This window comes from Macadamia integrifolia, unplaced genomic scaffold (assembly GCF_013358625.1).
Source record: "Macadamia integrifolia cultivar HAES 741 unplaced genomic scaffold, SCU_Mint_v3 scaffold750, whole genome shotgun sequence".
NCBI lineage: Eukaryota > Viridiplantae > Streptophyta > Magnoliopsida > Proteales > Proteaceae > Macadamia > Macadamia integrifolia.
In genome coordinates this window covers 172,705-180,018 of record NW_024870531.1, presented here as the reverse complement: position 1 = coordinate 180,018, position 7,314 = coordinate 172,705, and the positions used below count along the sequence as shown (strand labels likewise).

Sequence of the window (7,314 nt, the reverse complement as noted above, 5' to 3'; positions counted from 1 at the left end):
TTCCTTTTCTCGATAGATATTGATTGGACAAAGTTTCGGCTAGAAATGGTTACTTTTGGGTTTAGACTGAGGTATTAATTTGGCAGAGCTTCCGCTAGGGATGGACTACTTCTAGATTTTGGCTGAGGTGGCACTCTGACAGAGCTTCCATTGGGAATAAGCTATGGGAGTACTAAGCCGAGGTGGCACTCCGGTAGAGCTTTTGTTGGGGATAGGCTAATCCTAGGGATTGAGGAACTTCGAAGGCCCAAAGAACACTTCGGATCTTACAAAGATCTCTCCGAAGACTGGAAGAACCTTAAGAGAGGATGGGAGACTAAGGGGAAATTTTCCTAAGAAAAATCTCACTCAAAGAAGACAAAGGATTGAAAAGTTTTGAAGGCCCGAAGAGCACTTTGAAGATCCAAAGAACACTTCAGACCTTATGAAGATCTCTCCGAAGACTTGAAAAACCTTAAGAGGGGGGAAGGGGAGGAGAGAGTGCAGAGAAACTCTACTAAAGATGCTCACTTGGAGACTTTGGTGTTGTGGTGTGAAAAACCAAAGGGAGGGGTATTTATAGGATTCTTGAACCACTAGGGAGGAAAAGGGAGTTCCCTTAGCCAATGGGGGAAAAAGTGGTTTTCTAAACCAATGGGATGAAAATATGAAAATTTGGACCAATGGGGTGGGAGATGATTTTCTTTGACTAATAGGGAAAAACTAAGTTCTTTTGGGCCAATAAGGTAAAAAGATTCCTTTTTGGGCCAATGGGAGGTTGTAGAGTAGGGTATGCTAGCGAGATAGTGTAAGGTGCATAAGTGGGTGAGGAGAAAATCTCTTCACCCATCAGGTCAACGAAACACATATTCCGGCCATTGACGACGGTACACGCGACTGGGCAGGGGTGCATGAGGCATGTATGGGTGCATAGGATAGGCTGGGTGCATGCAAGGCTGGCAGGCGTGGGGCTGCCAGGCAAGGGTACTAGACTAGTATGCGGGGTGCACGGCTGGAAAGCACTAACGCTTGAGATTGGTAAGCAGTGGTGCTAGGTTGGCATGCGGGGGTGCATGGGGCTAGTAGGCAGGGGCGCTAGGCTAGCACATTGGGGCACGCAGCTGGCATACGTGGGTGCACGAGGTATGCGAGCGGGGGTGCGAGGCAAGTATGATTGGTGAGTGAAGCTAGCTGGTGAGGGCATGCAGTGTGCATGTGGGGAATAGGCTGGCCTGTAGGGCTAGCTAGTTGGTTGGCATGCGGGTTAGCTGGCCGTGATGTGCACAACTAGGTGTAAATTTATAGGAGCAATTGTGGGAGATCTGACGGCCTGATTTTGACGTACCATATATTGTTGGAATTATAATTCCAAGTACTATCCATCCGTACAGTCATCCTGACTGGATTCCTTTGTATATAAAATGTCATAATTAGACCCTTATTTCTTTCGCACAGGATTTCCTAGGTTCTTGGGTAGGTAGGGGATGTTTCTGGGTTTCCTTAATCAATTATGATTTCTGTCAATTGGAAGCAAGAAGTCACATCCAAGATCCGTAATTCATCATAGCCGGAGTGGGGTGACAAAATTGGGTGTCTACACATAGTCCTACCACAAGCCCAGGGCAATAATTTTGAGATCAAATCTCAATTCATCAATATGTTGCCCAATTCCCATGGGCTGACCTCTGAGGATGCATACCTATTCCTCAAGGAATTTAAAGAGGTATGTGTTCTAATTAAAATACAATAGCTTTCTGATGATGCTGTTAAGCTCAGGTTTATCACTTTGCACTAAAAGACCAAGCTAAGAAGTTGTTGTATGGGCTACCCACAAATTCCATAACCATATGGGAACAGTTCATAGTTGCCTTCCTTAAGAAGTTTTTCCCAACTCATAAGACCAATAAGCTTAGAAATGATATCCTTTAGTTTAGACAAAAGCCTAGTGAGTCATTTTCCAAACTTATGGAGAGATTTAAGGATCTACTCCAAGAATGCCCTCATCATGGCCTAGACTTATGGAATTTATGCCAAACAATTTATGAGGGTATTGATTATCCAACTAAACAAATGATAGAGTCTATGTGCCCTGGGGTATTCACATCTTTTACATATGACAAAACCCATGAGTGAGAATCAACCCAAGAGAGTGAAAGAACCATAGGAGGGAAAGGATATTTTATGGATGAGTAGCCAAGGAAGCCCACTTGGATAACCTAATCAAAAGGATTGAGGCTATTGTTCCTAGAGAGCCACAATAAGTCAATATGGTTAAGATGTGCCATTTGTGCTAGTCCCTTGGACATGATATAGAAGAATGCTTGTAGACACCCAATTTTGTCACCCCCTCCGACTATGATGAATTGTGGATCTTGGATGTGATTTCTTGCTTCCGATCGATAGAGATGATAATTAACTTAGGAACCCAAAAACATCCCTAACCTAAAAATCCCCAGAAATCCCATGCAAGAGAAAAGAGGGTCCAACTCTGACATTTATATATGAAAGAATCAGATCAAGATGATCGTACGGATGGATAGTACTTAGAAATACAATTCCAACGATATATGTTACATCAAAATCGGACCGTCGGATCTCTCAGAATCTTCCCTAGAAAATCATATTTTTCCACGTGCATGTCGCGTGCACCGGCCAGCCAGCCAGCCAGTTAGCTAGCCATCCAACCAGACTCATATGCCATGTACACTAGCCAGCCAGCCAGCAGGCCAGATCCACATGATGCTTGTACTCGCCATGCCAACCTGCGAGCCCCTGCCTACCATATCGGGTGTGCCCACCTGGCCATACCGTGCACCCACGTGTGCCATGACGCGAGTGCCCGTCATACCATGTCGTGCACCCCTGCGTGCCATACTACATGCTCCTGCATGTCATATCATGTGCCCCCATCATGCTAGACCGCACGTGCCTTGTGTGCCATGCCACGTGCCCCTACTGTGCCAGCCTACCCCCTTGCGTACCATGCCACAGTCCCTCACATGCTATACCACATGCCTCATCATGCCAGCCTGTCCACGCCCGTCATGCCAACCTATGCCCCTGCATACTATACTGCGTGCCCCCGCACGCCATGCTATGTGCCCCCATTGTGCCAGCCCCGCTCACCCGCTACCTATCAGCCCTTTTGCACCCATACCTACTATGTGTTGTGCACCGCGACCAACCCCTCGCATGCACCCATGCATACCCTAAACACCCCTACCCAGCCTTGTGTGCTGCCTTCAATGACTGAGTATGTGTTCCACCGACCCGATGGGTGAAGAAATTTTTTCTTCACCCACTTGTGCACCTCCTTATCCAGCTAGCATACCCTTCTCCGTAACCTCCTATTGGCCCAAAAATGAATATTCTCACTTCATTGGCGTAAAAAAAAAAGACTCACTTTTCCTATTAGTCCAAAAAACCATCTCCCACCCCATTAGCACAAATTTTCATTTTTCATCCCATTGGCTTAAAAGAACCACTTTTTTCTACCATTGCCCAAGGAAATTCCCTTTCTCTCCCCATTGGTTCAAGAATCCTATAAATACCCCCTCCCTTTGGTTTTTCACAACACAACACCACAACATCCAAGCCTCTAAGTGAGCATCCTAGGAAGAGAAGCTCTGCCCTCTCTCCTCCCCTTCCCCCTTTGAGATTTTTCAAGTCTTCGGAGAGATCTTCATAAGTTCTTCGGATCTTTGAAGTGTTCTTCAGGCCTTCGAAACTTCTCAATCCTTTTCCTTCTTTGAGTTAGATTTTACATAGAAGAAATTTTCTCTTAGTCCCCCACCACCGTGGAAGTTCTTCCAGTCTTCGTGGAGATCTTCATCAGATCTGAAGTGTTCTTCGATCTTCATCAGATCCGAAGTGTTCTTTGATCTTCATCAAATCCGAAGTGTTCTTTGGATCTTCAAAATATCCTTTGAGCTTTTGAAGTTCCTCAATCCTTAGGATTAGCGTTTCCCCAGTGAAAGCTCTACTGGAGTGCCACCTTAGCCTAGCCCTCCTATAGCCTATTCCCAATGGAAGCTCTGCCAAATCAACACCTCAGCAAAAGTTTAAAAGTATCCCCTCCTTAGCAGAAGCTCTACCGAATCAATAGCTCGGCTCAAAACCCGAAAGTAACCGTTCATAGTTGGAACTCTATCCAAATATCACCATAGTCAAGTCTCTCGAGAAAGGAAGCTGGAGATCAAGACCATCTTCCCCTAAGCCAGGAGAATCTAAAAAATAGCTTGTGCCGGCACTGATCGAGGTCCCAACCCTCTTGACTCGAAACAGGGGTCAAGCACAAGTATAATTTCTTACCCAAATTAGCATAATGTAGACTTTATATTGACCTTGTTTTAATGTATATAATCATTTAAATTCAGGTAATGTACATATGTGTGATAACTTAGCCATACATGTGGAATAGGAATAATTATGAAAAATGTTTGTTTTGAAGTATGTAGTAGGAAGACCAATTGAACTGGGTAGATTGGGTGCCTAATACCTTCCCAACTCTACAACTTGACATTTACCCTAAATCTCTGGACCAGATCAATTCTCGGGCCCTTTTCTAAGGAATTGGGAACACCCTGGGTCGGAGGCCCATAACCCTAAGTGGCGACTCCAAACCCTTTTGCATGATCCCAATCCCAGTATTGGACCATCATCAAATCCCCGTCTCGAATGATGAATTTTACACCCTTACAAAATAGGCCTCCATGTAACTCTAAGTGGTGATACGACAGTGCGGGGCCCTCAGGGTAAGCACACACAACACACTGCTCCCTCATGAAAGAGAAAGAGAGGAGAGAGGACGAAATAAATACAAGCCTTTTTCCTCCCCACAAAGGAGGAACCTGACATTTTTTTCGGCCGCTACCCTCACAGTGGCAACTCCACTGGGAATAAATGTAAAGCTTCCGACACTAGATATTACCATTAAATGCAAGAACATTTTCCACCACATCTGTTTGAAAACATGTTTGGCTAACCCCATATTTGTAATTGTATTCACTAACCACATTATGGATCATGCTCGTAGTGAAATCATTTGGTGAGGGACTCCTTGTCATGCCCGCACCCTCGGGAAGGTTAGTGCATGTCATGGCGAGGATGTTCATAATTGTGCTAGCATCCTCTTGGAGGTCCGTACACTTTATGATATTCTGAGATCAAATAATGATATTCCTACATTACACTTTTGCACACAATCACTCATAGCTCCACCACCCCATGGCCAGTTGCTTAATCTCGTGTATCATGATTAAAGGGTAAGGAAGTCACCCCCTTTATTTCATACCCATGGGTATATGAAAAAGATCACATCACATACCTTGCATATATAGATCCTATCAAGGGAGCCTTATCGATCCTGTTGCATCCACCACATGCTCACGTCATATAGGAAATAGATGAGAGAACAATAGGAATGCCACAAGCTAATCTGTAGAATTTGTTTGTGGTCTTTAGAAGGAATTTTCCTATGATAAATTCTAGTCGTAAAGAAATGCTCTCCTAAGTGGGTTTCGGATAAAAGGTGTCCTTCCTCCATAGAAATGAAATATACTGAATTATCCAAAAGACTCGAGGAAACTAGGAGAAAGGTCACCTAGTGGGATAAGATTAAGGAAAGAATGACTTTATTTTCAGAGAATGTATTAATAGGAGTACTGTGGTCAAGCCATTTGTGTGTACCTCCTACCTATGACATTGAGTGGACTAGGGGCATCAACCCCTACCCACTCCCTATCATTAAGCATACTAACTTTGAATGGATCATTAGTTTTTAATTTAGTGAATGAGTGAATAAGGGGTTGGAGATACAAGAATCCTAAAAAAAGTCACTTTTGATTCAGGCACAATTCCACACCTCAAGTACTCTCCGCAGTCCATTTCGACACATCAAGGTAACCGGTTGACTCAATTAAGTCCAGTATCACCTCCATCGTCTCTTCGAGATTGTTTACCACCAAGTGATTACGACCCAGTTCACATGGATCTACACGATCCCGAATCACCCAGGGAAGCATAGGTCTAGCCCATAGAGAACTTGTATACAGAAATGGTCGAGGTCAAGAGAGGGATAGGATAGATACTGCATGCACTCCAAAACCCTCCCAGGATTGAACCAGCACAAGCCACAAGAGAGTTGGATCAGAATGGACCTCCAAGTCATCATAAAAATTCTTCCCAAGTTGACTCAGGAGAACCAGATCAAGCCAGGCCAGCCGGTCAGAGAGGAGTTTCACCTACCCGTCCAAATGGTCAATGAGGGGCCTATTCTAGGGTCCTACTTCCTAGGGTAGTGATTGAAGATGAGGAAGAGGAGTTTTCCACACATATCCGAATGGAGCCTCTAGAGACAAAACAAAGAAAGGAAACTCAGAGAGCAATTAGATAAGTTGGAGAATATGATTCGAGGGGGAAAAGGTTTAGAAAGCCAAATAGTGGACTCTGATGAAATGAATTTCTTTTCTAGGGCAAGGATTCCTAAGAAGTTAATGGAAACCTCATTGATTTAACGGGTCAGGCGACCCTATGGCTCATCTCAAAGTCTTCCTTAGCATTGCCAAGTCATGGCAACTTATGGACAACCAGATGGGGCAAGCCTTCATGTTAACCCTATCAAGACCAGCACTAAGGTGGCTCACCTAGTTGGAGTCTTTCCAAAATCAAAATTGGACAACAGTGGTGAAAGTCTTCACCAAGCAATACTCATACAACACTAAAGTGGATGTGAAATGTCAAGATCTTGAGACATTGAGACAACAACCTATAGAAGGATTCACCTCCTTCTTGATGAGGTTTAGGGATAAGGCCGCCAAGATGGCAGATCAGCATTCAAAAGCAGAGGAAGTAGAAAAGTTGATTGAAAACTTGTCAAGGTTATTATGATGTCCTTTACTATCAACATCTACAAACTTTTGACTCCTTGATAGCCACTAGTACACGTGTGGAAAATAGAATCCTAAGGGAAGCTTAGTATCAAGGATCCTCCCAAGGTGTTGGAAAGAATGCCAAAATTGGATGTGGAAAGGGTCTCGAGACCATTATGGTAGGCACGGTTCACCAGTTAGTCTCACCTGTCACCTCTTCACAACCATTCGTGATACAAGCAGATGCCCCTCCTCAGAAGGCTTCTCGTCCAAGGAGATAGTTTACTGATTTGGGAATGCATATGACAGCAGTGTCTGAAAAGTTAAAGAAACAAGGATTACTAGGGACAATAGCTCCAACAGTAATCAGCAACCCTCCCCCCGCTTGGTACAGAGATCATGAATATTGTGCTTATCACACTCAGAAGGGGCACAACACTGAGAGCTGCATAGGTCTCCAACATGC

The 7,314-nt window shown here is 44.3% G+C and overlaps 1 non-coding gene across 1 annotated transcript; it reads right to left on the bottom strand.

The window, feature by feature from the left end:
• Positions 1-1,884: 1,884 nt before the first annotated feature.
• On the bottom strand, positions 1,885-1,991 carry LOC122069890. Its single transcript, XR_006137583.1, has one exon. It is a non-coding gene; the product is annotated as a small nucleolar RNA R71 (small nucleolar RNA).
• Positions 1,992-7,314: the final 5,323 nt, after the last annotated feature.